Consider the following 16016-nt stretch of genomic DNA (forward strand, 5'->3'; position numbering starts at 1 on the left):
AAGTGAAAATCTATGTCTCTGACTGAGTTTGCATTACTGCTTATTTTGACCTCTGCTGGCTCTGAAAAGCTCATTTTCAACGTTCAATTCAGAATGTGATAAAACCAGATCCAGCCACTAAAAAGCATTTTCTTTTTGTTTTAGACAACATTTCATGCACTGTTAAATATGTTTAAGAAAGTTGCAAGTGAAAATCTATGTCTATTACTGAGTTTGCATTACTGCTTTTTTTGACCTCTGCTGGCTGAGTAAAGCTCATTTTCAACGTCCAATGCAGAATGTGATAAAACCAGATCCAGCTACTAAAATGCATCATTCTTTTTGTTTTGAACAACATTTCATGCACTGTTAAACATGTTAAAGCAAGTTGCAAGTGAAAATCTATGTCTCTGACTGAGTTTGCATTACTGCTTATTTTGACCTCTGCGGCTGAGTAAAGCTCATTTTCAACGTCCAATGCAGAATGTGATAAAACCAGATCCAGCTACTAAAATGCATCATTCTTTTTGTTTTAGACAACATTTCATGCACTGTTAAACTTGTTAAAGCAAGTTGCAAGTGAAAATCTATGTCTATGACTGAGTTTGCATTACTGCTTATTTTGACCTCTGCTGGCTCTGAAAAGCTCATTTTCAACGTTCAATTCAGAATGTGATAAAACCAGATCCAGCCACTAAAAAGCATTTTCTTTTTGCTTTAGACAACATCTCATGCACTGTTAAATATGTTTAAGAAAGTTGCAAGTGAAAATCTATGTCTCTGACTGAGTTTGCATTACTGCTTATTTTGACCTCTGCTGGCTCTGAAAAGCTCATTTTCAACGTCCAATGCAGAATGTGATAAAACCAGATCCAGCTACTAAAATGCATCATTCTTTTTGTTTTAGACAACATTTCATGCACTGTTAAACTTGTTAAAGCAAGTTGCAAGTGAAAATCTATGTCTACGACTGAGTTTGCATTACTGCTTATTTTGACCTCTGCTGGCTCTGAAAAGCTCATTTTCAACGTCCAATGCAGAATGTGATAAAACCAGATCCAGCTACTAAAATGCATCATTCTTTTTGTTTTAGACAACACTTCATGCACTGTTAGACATGTTAAAGCAAGTTGCAAGTGAAAATCTATGTCTCTGACTGAGTTTGCATTACTGCTTATTTTGACCTCTGCTGGCTGAGAACAGCTCATTTTCAACGTTCAATTCAGAATGTGATAAAACCAGATCCAGCTACTAAAATGCATCATTCTTTTTGTTTTAGACAACATTTCATGCACTGTTAAACATGTTAAAGCAAGTTGCAAGTGAAAATCTATGTCTCTGACTGAGTTTGCATTACTGCTTATTTTGACCTCTGCTGGCTGAGAACAGCTCATTTTCAACGTTCAATTCAGAATGTGATAAAACCAGATCCAGCCACAAAAATGCATCATTCTTTTTGTTTTAGACAACATTTCATGCACTGTTAAACTTGTTAAAGCAAGTTGCAAGTGAAAATCTATGTCTACGACTGAGTTTGCATTACTGCTTATTTTGACCTCTGCTGGCTCTGAAAAGCTCATTTTCAACGTTCAATTTAGAATGTGATAAAACCAGATCCGGCCACTAAAAAGCATTTTCTTTTTGTTTTAGACAACATTTCATGCACTGTTAAATATGTTTAAGAAAGTTGCAAGTGAAAATCTATGTCTCTGACTGAGTTTGCATTACTGCTTATTTTGACCTCTGCTGGCTCTGAAAAGCTCATTTTCAACGTCCAATGCAGAATGTAATAAAACCAGATCCAGCTACTAAAATGCATCATTCTTTTTGTTTTAGACAACATTTCATGCACTGTTAAACATGTTAAAGCAAGTTGCAAGTGAAAATCTATGTCTCTGACTGAGTTTGCATTACTGCTTATTTTGACCTCTGCTGGCTCTGAAAAGCTCATTTTCAACGTTCAATTCAGAATGTGATAAAACCAGATCCAGCCACTAAAAAGCATTTTCTTTTTGTTTTAGACAACATTTCATGCACTGTTAAATATGTTTAAGAAAGTTGCAAGTGAAAATCTATGTCTCTGACTGAGTTTGCATTACTGCTTATTTTGACCTCTGCTGGCTCTGAAAAGCTCATTTTCAACGTTCAATTCAGAATGTGATAAAACCAGATCCAGCCACTAAAAAGCATTTTCTTTTTGCTTTAGACAACATTTCATGCACTGTTAAATATGTTTAAGAAAGTTGCAAGTGAAAATCTATGTCTCTGACTGAGTTTGCATTACTGCTTGTTTTGACCTCTGCTGGCTGAGTAAAGCTCATTTTCAACGTCCAATGCAGAATGTGATAAAACCAGATCCAGCTACTAAAATGCATCATTCTTTTTGTTTTAGACAACATTTCATGCACTGTTAAACATGTTAAAGCAAGTTGCAAGTGAAAATCTATGTCTCTGACTGAGTTTGCATTACTGCTTATTTTGACCTCTGCTGGCTCTGAAAAGCTCATTTTCAACGTTCAATTCAGAATGTGATAAAACCAGATCCAGCCACTAAAAAGCATTTTCTTTTTGTTTTAGACAACATTTCATGCACTGTTAAATATGTTTAAGAAAGTTGCAAGTGAAAATCTATGTCTATTACTGAGTTTGCATTACTGCTTGTTTTGACCTCTGCTGGCTGAGTAAAGCTCATTTTCAACGTCCAATGCAGAATGTAATAAAACCAGATCCAGCTACTAAAATGCATCATTCTTTTTGTTTTAGACAACGTTTCATGCACTGTTAAATATGTTAAAGCAAGTCGCTAGTGAAAATCTATGTCTCTGACTGAGTTTGCATTACTGCTTATTTTGACCTCTGCTGGCTCTGAAAAGCTCATTTTCAACATTCAATTCAGAATGTGATCAAACCAGATCCAGCCACTAAAAAGCATTTTCTTTTTGTTTTAGACAACATTTCATGCACTGTTAAATATGTTTAAGAAATTTGCAAGTGAAAATCTATGTCTATTACTGAGTTTGCATTACTGCTTATTTTGACCTCTGCTGGCTGAGTAAAGCTCATTTTCAACGTCCAATTCAGAATGTGATAAAACCAGATCCAGCTACTAAAATGCATCATTCTTTTTGTTTTAGACAACATTTCATGCACTGTTAAACTTGTTAAAGCAAGTTGCAAGTGAAAATCTATGTCTACGACTGAGTTTGCATTACTGCTTATTTTGACCTCTGCTGGCTCTGAAAAGCTCATTTTCAACGTCCAATGCAGAATGTGATAAAACCAGATCCAGCTACTAAAATGCATCATTCTTTTTGTTTTAGACAACATTTCATGCACTGTTAGACATGTTAAAGCAAGTTGCAAGTGAAAATCTATGTCTCTGACTGAGTTTGCATTACTGCTTATTTTGACCTCTGCTGGCTGAGAACAGCTCATTTTCAACGTTCAATTCAGAATGTGATAAAACCAGATCCAGCTACTAAAATGCATCATTCTTTTTGTTTTAGACAACATTTCATGCACTGTTAAACATGTTAAAGCAAGTTGCAAGTGAAAATCTATGTCTCTGACTGAGTTTGCATTACTGCTTATTTTGACCTCTGCTGGCTGAGAACAGCTCATTTTCAACGTTCAATTCAGAATGTGATAAAACCAGATCCAGCCACAAAAATGCATCATTCTTTTTGTTTTAGACAACATTTCATGCACTGTTAAACTTGTTAAAGCAAGTTGCAAGTGAAAATCTATGTCTACGACTGAGTTTGCATTACTGCTTATTTTGACCTCTGCTGGCTCTGAAAAGCTCATTTTCAACGTTCAATTTAGAATGTGATAAAACCAGATCCGGCCACTAAAAAGCATTTTCTTTTTGTTTTAGACAACAGTTCATGCACTGTTAAATATGTTTAAGAAAGTTGCAAGTGAAAATCTATGTCTCTGACTGAGTTTGCATTACTGCTTATTTTGACCTCTGCTGGCTCTGAAAAGCTCATTTTCAACGTCCAATGCAGAATGTGATAAAACCAGATCCAGCTACTAAAATGCATCATTCTTTTTGTTTTAGACAACATTTCATGCACTGTTAAACATGTTAAAGCAAGTTGCAAGTGAAAATCTATGTCTCTGACTGAGTTTGCATTACTGCTTATTTTGACCTCTGCTGGCTCTGAAAAGCTCATTTTCAACGTTCAATTCAGAATGTGATAAAACCAGATCCAGCCACTAAAAAGCATTTTCTTTTTGTTTTAGACAACATTTCATGCACTGTTAAATATGTTTAAGAAAGTTGCAAGTGAAAATCTATGTCTCTGACTGAGTTTGCATTACTGCTTATTTTGACCTCTGCTGGCTGAGAACAGCTCATTTTCAACGTTCAATTCAGAATGTGATAAAACCAGATCCAGCTACTAAAATGCATCATTCTTTTTGTTTTAGACAACATTTCATGCACTGTTAAACATGTTAAAGCAAGTTGCAAGTGAAAATCTATGTCTCTGACTGAGTTTGCATTACTGCTTATTTTGACCTCTGCTGGCTGAGAACAGCTCATTTTCAACGTTCAATTCAGAATGTGATAAAACCAGATCCAGCCACAAAAATGCATCATTCTTTTTGTTTTAGACAACATTTCATGCACTGTTAAACTTGTTAAAGCAAGTTGCAAGTGAAAATCTATGTCTACGACTGAGTTTGCATTACTGCTTATTTTGACCTCTGCTGGCTCTGAAAAGCTCATTTTCAACGTTCAATTTAGAATGTGATAAAACCAGATCCGGCCACTAAAAAGCATTTTCTTTTTGTTTTAGACAACAGTTCATGCACTGTTAAATATGTTTAAGAAAGTTGCAAGTGAAAATCTATGTCTCTGACTGAGTTTGCATTACTGCTTATTTTGACCTCTGCTGGCTCTGAAAAGCTCATTTTCAACGTCCAATGCAGAATGTGATAAAACCAGATCCAGCTACTAAAATGCATCATTCTTTTTGTTTTAGACAACATTTCATGCACTGTTAAACATGTTAAAGCAAGTTGCAAGTGAAAATCTATGTCTCTGACTGAGTTTGCATTACTGCTTATTTTGACCTCTGCTGGCTCTGAAAAGCTCATTTTCAACGTTCAATTCAGAATGTGATAAAACCAGATCCAGCCACTAAAAAGCATTTTCTTTTTGTTTTAGACAACATTTCATGCACTGTTAAATATGTTTAAGAAAGTTGCAAGTGAAAATCTATGTCTCTGACTGAGTTTGCATTACTGCTTATTTTGACCTCTGCTGGCTCTGAAAAGCTCATTTTCAACGTTCAATTCAGAATGTGATAAAACCAGATCCAGCCACTAAAAAGCATTTTCTTTTTGCTTTAGACAACATTTCATGCACTGTTAAATATGTTTAAGAAAGTTGCAAGTGAAAATCTATGTCTCTGACTGAGTTTGCATTACTGCTTGTTTTGACCTCTGCTGGCTGAGTAAAGCTCATTTTCAACGTCCAATGCAGAATGTGATAAAACCAGATCCAGCTACTAAAATGCATCATTCTTTTTGTTTTAGACAACATTTCATGCACTGTTAAACATGTTAAAGCAAGTTGTAAGTGAAAATCTATGTCTCTGACTGAGTTTGCATTACTGCTTATTTTGACCTCTGCTGGCTCTGAAAAGCTCATTTTCAACGTTCAATTCAGAATGTGATAAAACCAGATCCAGCCACTAAAAAGCATTTTCTTTTTGTTTTAGACAACATTTCATGCACTGTTAAATATGTTTAAGAAAGTTGCAAGTGAAAATCTATGTCTATTACTGAGTTTGCATTACTGCTTGTTTTGACCTCTGCTGGCTGAGTAAAGCTCATTTTCAACGTCCAATGCAGAATGTAATAAAACCAGATCCAGCTACTAAAATGCATCATTCTTTTTGTTTTAGACAACATTTCATGCACTGTTAAATATGTTAAAGCAAGTCGCTAGTGAAAATCTATGTCTCTGACTGAGTTTGCATTACTGCTTATTTTGACCTCTGCTGGCTCTGAAAAGCTCATTTTCAACATTCAATTCAGAATGTGATTAAACCAGATCCAGCCACTAAAAAGCATTTTCTTTTTGTTTTAGACAACATTTCATGCACTGTTAAATATGTTTAAGAAATTTGCAAGTGAAAATCTATGTCTCTGACTGAGTTTGCATTACTGCTTATTTTGACCTCTGCTGGCTGAGAACAGCTCATTTTCAACGTTCAATTCAGAATGTGATAAAACCAGATCCAGCCACAAAAATGCATCATTCTTTTTGTTTTAGACAACATTTCATGCACTGTTAAACTTGTTAAAGCAAGTTGCAAGTGAAAATCTATGTCTACGACTGAGTTTGCATTACTGCTTATTTTGACCTCTGCTGGCTCTGAAAAGCTCATTTTCAACGTCCAATGCAGAATGTGATAAAACCAGATCCAGCTACTAAAATGCATCATTCTTTTTGTTTTAGACAACATTTCATGCACTGTTAAACTTGTTAAAGCAAGTTGCAAGTGAAAATCTATGTCTACGACTGAGTTTGCATTACTGCTTATTTTGACCTCTGCTGGCTCTGAAAAGCTCATTTTCAACGTCCAATGCAGAATGTGATAAAACCAGATCCAGCTACTAAAATGCATCATTCTTTTTGTTTTAGACAACATTTCATGCACTGTTAGACATGTTAAAGCAAGTTGCAAGTGAAAATCTATGTCTCTGACTGAGTTTGCATTACTGCTTATTTTGACCTCTGCTGGCTGAGAACAGCTCATTTTCAACGTTCAATTCAGAATGTGATAAAACCAGATCCAGCTACTAAAATGCATCATTCTTTTTGTTTTAGACAACATTTCATGCACTGTTAAACATGTTAAAGCAAGTTGCAAGTGAAAATCTATGTCTCTGACTGAGTTTGCATTACTGCTTATTTTGACCTCTGCTGGCTGAAAACAGCTCATTTTCAACGTTCAATTCAGAATGTGATAAAACCAGATCCAGCCACAAAAATGCATCATTCTTTTTGTTTTAGACAACATTTCATGCACTGTTAAACTTGTTAAAGCAAGTTGCAAGTGAAAATCTATGTCTACGACTGAGTTTGCATTACTGCTTATTTTGACCTCTGCTGGCTCTGAAAAGCTCATTTTCAACGTTCAATTTAGAATGTGATAAAACCAGATCCGGCCACTAAAAAGCATTTTCTTTTTGTTTTAGACAACATTTCATGCACTGTTAAATATGTTTAAGAAAGTTGCAAGTGAAAATCTATGTCTCTGACTGAGTTTGCATTACTGCTTATTTTGACCTCTGCTGGCTCTGAAAAGCTCATTTTCAACGTTCAATTCAGAATGTGATAAAACCAGATCCAGCCACTAAAAAGCATTTTCTTTTTGCTTTAGACAACATTTCATGCACTGTTAAATATGTTTAAGAAAGTTGCAAGTGAAAATCTATGTCTCTGACTGAGTTTGCATTACTGCTTGTTTTGACCTCTGCTGGCTGAGTAAAGCTCATTTTCAACGTCCAATGCAGAATGTGATAAAACCAGATCCAGCTACTAAAATGCATCATTCTTTTTGTTTTAGACAACATTTCATGCACTGTTAAACATGTTAAAGCAAGTTGTAAGTGAAAATCTATGTCTCTGACTGAGTTTGCATTACTGCTTATTTTGACCTCTGCTGGCTCTGAAAAGCTCATTTTCAACGTTCAATTCAGAATGTGATAAAACCAGATCCAGCCACTAAAAAGCATTTTCTTTTTGTTTTAGACAACATTTCATGCACTGTTAAATATGTTTAAGAAAGTTGCAAGTGAAAATCTATGTCTATTACTGAGTTTGCATTACTGCTTGTTTTGACCTCTGCTGGCTGAGTAAAGCTCATTTTCAACGTCCAATGCAGAATGTAATAAAACCAGATCCAGCTACTAAAATGCATCATTCTTTTTGTTTTAGACAACATTTCATGCACTGTTAAATATGTTAAAGCAAGTCGCTAGTGAAAATCTATGTCTCTGACTGAGTTTGCATTACTGCTTATTTTGACCTCTGCTGGCTCTGAAAAGCTCATTTTCAACATTCAATTCAGAATGTGATTAAACCAGATCCAGCCACTAAAAAGCATTTTCTTTTTGTTTTAGACAACATTTCATGCACTGTTAAATATGTTTAAGAAATTTGCAAGTGAAAATCTATGTCTCTGACTGAGTTTGCATTACTGCTTATTTTGACCTCTGCTGGCTGAGAACAGCTCATTTTCAACGTTCAATTCAGAATGTGATAAAACCAGATCCAGCTACTAAAATGCATCATTCTTTTTGTTTTAGACAACATTTCATGCACTGTTAAACATGTTAAAGCAAGTTGCAAGTGAAAATCTATGTCTCTGACTGAGTTTGCATTACTGCTTATTTTGACCTCTGCTGGCTGAGAACAGCTCATTTTCAACGTTCAATTCAGAATGTGATAAAACCAGATCCAGCCACAAAAATGCATCATTCTTTTTGTTTTAGACAACATTTCATGCACTGTTAAACTTGTTAAAGCAAGTTGCAAGTGAAAATCTATGTCTACGACTGAGTTTGCATTACTGCTTATTTTGACCTCTGCTGGCTCTGAAAAGCTCATTTTCAACGTCCAATGCAGAATGTGATAAAACCAGATCCAGCTACTAAAATGCATCATTCTTTTTGTTTTAGACAACATTTCATGCACTGTTAAACTTGTTAAAGCAAGTTGCAAGTGAAAATCTATGTCTACGACTGAGTTTGCATTACTGCTTATTTTGACCTCTGCTGGCTCTGAAAAGCTCATTTTCAACGTCCAATGCAGAATGTGATAAAACCAGATCCAGCTACTAAAATGCATCATTCTTTTTGTTTTAGACAACATTTCATGCACTGTTAGACATGTTAAAGCAAGTTGCAAGTGAAAATCTATGTCTCTGACTGAGTTTGCATTACTGCTTATTTTGACCTCTGCTGGCTGAGAACAGCTCATTTTCAACGTTCAATTCAGAATGTGATAAAACCAGATCCAGCTACTAAAATGCATCATTCTTTTTGTTTTAGACAACATTTCATGCACTGTTAAACATGTTAAAGCAAGTTGCAAGTGAAAATCTATGTCTCTGACTGAGTTTGCATTACTGCTTATTTTGACCTCTGCTGGCTGAAAACAGCTCATTTTCAACGTTCAATTCAGAATGTGATAAAACCAGATCCAGCCACAAAAATGCATCATTCTTTTTGTTTTAGACAACATTTCATGCACTGTTAAACTTGTTAAAGCAAGTTGCAAGTGAAAATCTATGTCTACGACTGAGTTTGCATTACTGCTTATTTTGACCTCTGCTGGCTCTGAAAAGCTCATTTTCAACGTTCAATTTAGAATGTGATAAAACCAGATCCGGCCACTAAAAAGCATTTTCTTTTTGTTTTAGACAACATTTCATGCACTGTTAAATATGTTTAAGAAAGTTGCAAGTGAAAATCTATGTCTCTGACTGAGTTTGCATTACTGCTTATTTTGACCTCTGCTGGCTCTGAAAAGCTCATTTTCAACGTCCAATGCAGAATGTGATAAAACCAGATCCAGCTACTAAAATGCATCATTCTTTTTGTTTTAGACAACATTTCATGCACTGTTAAACATGTTAAAGCAAGTTGCAAGTGAAAATCTATGTCTCTGACTGAGTTTGCATTACTGCTTATTTTGACCTCTGCTGGCTCTGAAAAGCTCATTTTCAACGTTCAATTCAGAATGTGATAAAACCAGATCCAGCCACTAAAAAGCATTTTCTTTTTGCTTTAGACAACATTTCATGCACTGTTAAATATGTTTAAGAAAGTTGCAAGTGAAAATCTATGTCTCTGACTGAGTTTGCATTACTGCTTGTTTTGACCTCTGCTGGCTGAGTAAAGCTCATTTTCAACGTCCAATGCAGAATGTGATAAAACCAGATCCAGCTACTAAAATGCATCATTCTTTTTGTTTTAGACAACATTTCATGCACTGTTAAACATGTTAAAGCAAGTTGCAAGTGAAAATCTATGTCTCTGACTGAGTTTGCATTACTGCTTATTTTGACCTCTGCTGGCTCTGAAAAGCTCATTTTCAACGTTCAATTCAGAATGTGATAAAACCAGATCCAGCCACTAAAAAGCATTTTCTTTTTGTTTTAGACAACATTTCATGCACTGTTAAATATGTTTAAGAAAGTTGCAAGTGAAAATCTATGTCTATTACTGAGTTTGCATTACTGCTTATTTTGACCTCTGCTGGCTGAGTAAAGCTCATTTTCAACGTCCAATGCAGAATGTGATAAAACCAGATCCAGCTACTAAAATGCATCATTCTTTTTGTTTTAGACAACATTTCATGCACTGTTAAACTTGTTAAAGCAAGTTGCAAGTGAAAATCTATGTCTATGACTGAGTTTGCATTACTGCTTATTTTGACCTCTGCTGGCTCTGAAAAGCTCATTTTCAACGTTCAATTCAGAATGTGATAAAACCAGATCCAGCCACTAAAAAGCATTTTCTTTTTGCTTTAGACAACATCTCATGCACTGTTAAATATGTTTAAGAAAGTTGCAAGTGAAAATCTATGTCTCTGACTGAGTTTGCATTACTGCTTGTTTTGACCTCTGCTGGCTGAGTAAAGCTCATTTTCAACGTCCAATGCAGAATGTGATAAAACCAGATCCAGCTACTAAAATGCATCATTCTTTTTGTTTTAGACAACATTTCATGCACTGTTAAACATGTTAAAGCAAGTTGCAAGTGAAAATCTATGTCTCTGACTGAGTTTGCATTACTGCTTATTTTGACCTCTGCTGGCTCTGAAAAGCTCATTTTCAACGTTCAATTTAGAATGTGATAAAACCAGATCCGGCCACTAAAAAGCATTTTCTTTTTGTTTTAGACAACATTTCATGCACTGTTAAATATGTTTAAGAAAGTTGCAAGTGAAAATCTATGTCTCTGACTGAGTTTGCATTACTGCTTATTTTGACCTCTGCTGGCTCTGAAAAGCTCATTTTCAACGTTCAATTCAGAATGTGATAAAACCAGATCCAGCCACTAAAAAGCATTTTCTTTTTGCTTTAGACAACATTTCATGCACTGTTAAATATGTTTAAGAAAGTTGCAAGTGAAAATCTATGTCTCTGACTGAGTTTGCATTACTGCTTGTTTTGACCTCTGCTGGCTGAGTAAAGCTCATTTTCAACGTCCAATGCAGAATGTGATAAAACCAGATCCAGCTACTAAAATGCATCATTCTTTTTGTTTTAGACAACATTTCATGCACTGTTAAACATGTTAAAGCCAGTTGCAAGTGAAAATCTATGTCTCTGATTGAGTTTGCATTACTGCTTATTTTGACCTCTGCTGGCTCTGAAAAGCTCATTTTCAACGTTCAATTCAGAATGTGATAAAACCAGATCCAGCCACTAAAAAGCATTTTCTTTTTGTTTTAGACAACATTTCATGCACTGTTAAATATGTTTAAGAAAGTTGCAAGTGAAAATCTATGTCTATTACTGAGTTTGCATTACTGCTTATTTTGACCTCTGCTGGCTGAGTAAAGCTCATTTTCAACGTCCAATGCAGAATGTGATAAAACCAGATCCAGCTACTAAAATGCATCATTCTTTTTGTTTTAGACAACATTTCATGCACTGTTAAACATGTTAAAGCAAGTTGCAAGTGAAAATCTATGTCTCTGACTGAGTTTGCATTACTGCTTATTTTGACCTCTGCTGGCTGAGAACAGCTCATTTTCAACGTTCAATTCAGAATGTGATAAAACCAGTTCCAGCCACAAAAATGCATCATTCTTTTTGTTTTAGACAACATTTCATGCACTGTTAAACATGTTAAAGCAAGTTGCAAGTGAAAATCTATGTCTCTGATTGAGTTTGCATTACTGCTTATTTTGACCTCTGCTGGCTCTGAAAAGCTCATTTTCAACGTTCAATTCAGAATGTGATAAAACCAGATCCAGCCACTAAAAAGCATTTTCTTTTTGTTTTAGACAACATTTCATGCACTGTTAAATATGTTTAAGAAAGTTGCAAGTGAAAATCTATATCTATTACTGAGTTTGCATTACTGCTTATTTTGACCTCTGCTGGCTGAGTAAAGCTCATTTTCAACGTCCAATGCAGAATGTGATAAAACCAGATCCAGCTACTAAAATGCATCATTCTTTTTGTTTTAGACAACATTTCATGCACTGTTAAATATGTTTAAGAAAGTTGCAAGTGAAAATCTATGTCTATTACTGAGTTTGCATTACTGCTTATTTTGACCTCTGCTGGCTGAGTAAAGCTCATTTTCAACGTCCAATGCAGAATGTGATAAAACCAGATCCAGCTACTAAAATGCATCATTCTTTTTGTTTTAGACAACATTTCATGCACTGTTAAACATGTTAAAGCAAGTTGCAAGTGAAAATCTATGTCTCTGACTGAGTTTGCATTACTGCTTATTTTGACCTCTGCTGGCTGAGAACAGCTCATTTTCAACATTCAATTCAGAATGTGATAAAACCAGATCCAGCCACAAAAATGCATCATTCTTTTTGTTTTGAACAACATTTCATGCACTGTTAAACATGTTAAAGCAAGTTGCAAGTGAAAATCTATGTCTCTGACTGAGTTTGCATTACTGCTTATTTTGACCTCTGCTGGCTGAGAACGCTCGTCCTGATTTTGCCAAGTGCTAGTTGTCCTGAGACCAACATATTTTATGATGACCCAGGGACATCATTTCTATCAGCCAATCAAACGTTATTACGTCATCATTATGAGCCTCCTGCAGAGTCCGCCAAAAACGCAGATTCAAAAAAGAAAACACACACACACACACACACACGCACAGGCAACTGCCATTTTCACCAGTGAAGAGGACAGGTGAAGAGGACAAGTGAAGAGGTGAGATCACCGGTTTTCTTCTATAAGTTTACAGAAGCATCAATATTTGTAAAATTCATATGTGTTTATGGATTTGTCCTTTTTCCAGCGAAGTAAACGAGCAACGTTTAACTTTTGTTTGCATTAAGTTAGCCTAATTAGCCGTTTCTACCTAACGTTAGATTAGCGTGCTGCTCTTCCGCTACTGTGATTTACTTTCTGGTATTAATTAAAACAAGCTAACAATATTGTTTTGAATATTTAAATCTAGCAAACGTTATTAAACGCGACTAAACTTACCCTCTTGCTAATTTAGCGACCTTTTTTTTCTAATAATTAGGTTTTTAGCATGTATTATGTCAATTTCATTTAAAGACACGCCAGAAATGTGGACCAACACAGCACTAATGTTAGTTTAAACACAAGACAGTAGGTTATTTGAGGCGTTAACTACTGTGAATCGCTGCAAAAATTCAACTAACGTTAGTGATTTAATAATTTATTCTGTTAAATATGTTGGCATCATCACAGGTTTATTAATATCATTTATATTTTAACCTCAGGTCATTATCACTGATTTATTAATATGTTAACCTTAGGTCATCATCACTAATTTATTAATATATTTAATATGTTAACCTCAGATCATCATCACTAATTTATTAATAAATTTAATATGTTAACCTCAGGTCATCATCACTGATTTATTAATATTATTAATATGTTAACCTCAGGTCATCATGACTGATTTATTAAAATTATAAATATGTTAACCTTAGGTCATCATCACTGATTTATTAATATTATTAATATTTTAACCTCAGGTCATTATCACTGATCAATTAATATTATTAATATGTTAACCTCAGGTCATAATCACTGATTTATTAATATTATTCATATGTTAACCTCAGGTCATCATCACTGATTTATTAATATTATTAATACGTCATCATTACTGATTTATTAATATGTTAACCTCAGGTCATCATCACTGATTTATTAATATTATTAATTTGTTAACCTCAGGCCATCATCGCTGATTTTTTTAATGTTATTAATATCTTAACCTCAGGTCATCATCGCTGATTTATTAATATTGTTAATATCTTAACCTCAGGTCATCATCACTGATTTATTAATATTATTAATATCTTAACATCAGGTCATCATCACTGATTTATTAATATGTTAACCTCAGGTTATCATCACTGATTTATTAATAATAATAAAATATTAACCTCAGGTCATCAGCACTGATTTATTAATATTATTAATACATTAACCTCAGGTCATCATTGATTTATTAATATTATTAATAGGTTAACCTCAGGTCATCATAGCTGATTTATTATTATCATTAATACTTTAACCTCAGGTTATCATCGCTGATTTATTAATGTTAACATGTTAACCACAGGTCAACATCACTAATTTATTAATAATATGTTAACCTCAGGTCATCATCGCTGATTTATTAATATTATTAACATGTTAACCTAAGGTCATCATCACTAATTTATTAATATATTTAATATGTTAACCTCAGGTCATCATCACTGATTTTTTTAATATTAATATGTTAACCTCAGGTCATTAGCACTGATTTATTAATATTATTAACATGTTAACCTCAGGTCATCATCACTGATTTATTAATATTATTAATATATTAACCTCAGGTCATCATCACTAATTTATTAATATATTTAATATGTTAACCTCAGGTCATGATCACTGATTTATTAATATGTTAACCTCAAGTTATCATCACTGATGTATTAATAATAATAATAATATTATGTTAACCTCAGGTCATCATCACTAATTTATTAATATTATTAATACGTTAACCTCAGGTCATCGATTTATTAATATTATTAATATGTTAACCTCAGGTCATCCTCACTTATTTATTAATTTTATTAATATGTTAACCTCGGGTCATCATCCCTGATTTATTAATATGTTAACCTCAGGTCATCATGACTGATTTATTAAAATTATAAATATGTTAACCTCAGGTCATCATCACTGATCAATTAATATTATTAATATGTTAACCTCAGGTCATAATCACTGATTTATTAATATGTTAACCTCAGGTCATCATCACTGATTTATTAATATTATTAATACGTCATCATCACTGATTTATTAATATGTTAACCTCAGGTCATCATCACGGATTTATTAATATTATTAATTTGTTAACCTCAGGTCATCATCACTGATTTATTAATATTATTAATATCTTAACATCAGGTTATCATCACTGATTTATTAACATTATTAATACGGTAACCTCAGGTCATCATTGATTTATTAATGTTATTAATATGTTAACCTCAGGTCATCATAGCTGATTTATTAATATTATTAATATCTTAACCTCAGGTCATCATCACTGATTTATTAATATTATTAATATCTTAACATCAGGTTATCATCACTGATTTATTAACATTATTAATACGGTAACCTCAGGTCATCATTGATTTATTAATGTTATTAATATGTTAACCTCAGGTCATCATAGCTGATTTATTATTATCATTAATACTTTAACCACAGGTCATCATCACTAATTTATTAATAATATGTTAACCTCAGGTCATCATCGCTGATTTATTAATATTATTAATATCTTAACCTCAGGTCATCATCACTGATTTATTAATATTATTAATATCTTAACATCAGGTCATCATCACTGATTTATTAATATTATTAATTTGTTAACCTCAGGCCATCATCGCTGATTTTTTAATGTTATTAATATCTTAACATCAGGTTATCATCACTGATTTATTAATAATAATAAAATATTAACCTCAGGTCATCATCACTGATTTATTAATATTATTAATATCAACCTCAGGTCATCATCACTGATTTATTAATATCTTAACATCAGGTTATCATCACTGATTTATTAATAATAATAAAATATTAACCTCAGGTCATCATCACTGATTTATTAATATTATTAATACGGTAACCTCAGGTCATCATTGATTTATTAATGTTATTAATATGTTAACCTCAGGTCATCATAGCTGATTTATTATTATCATTAATACTTTAACCACAGGTCATCATCACTAATTTATT

This window comes from Danio rerio, chromosome 18 (assembly GCF_052040795.2).
Source record: "Danio rerio strain M-AB ecotype USA chromosome 18, GRCz13ab, whole genome shotgun sequence".
Lineage (NCBI taxonomy): Eukaryota > Metazoa > Chordata > Actinopteri > Cypriniformes > Danionidae > Danio > Danio rerio.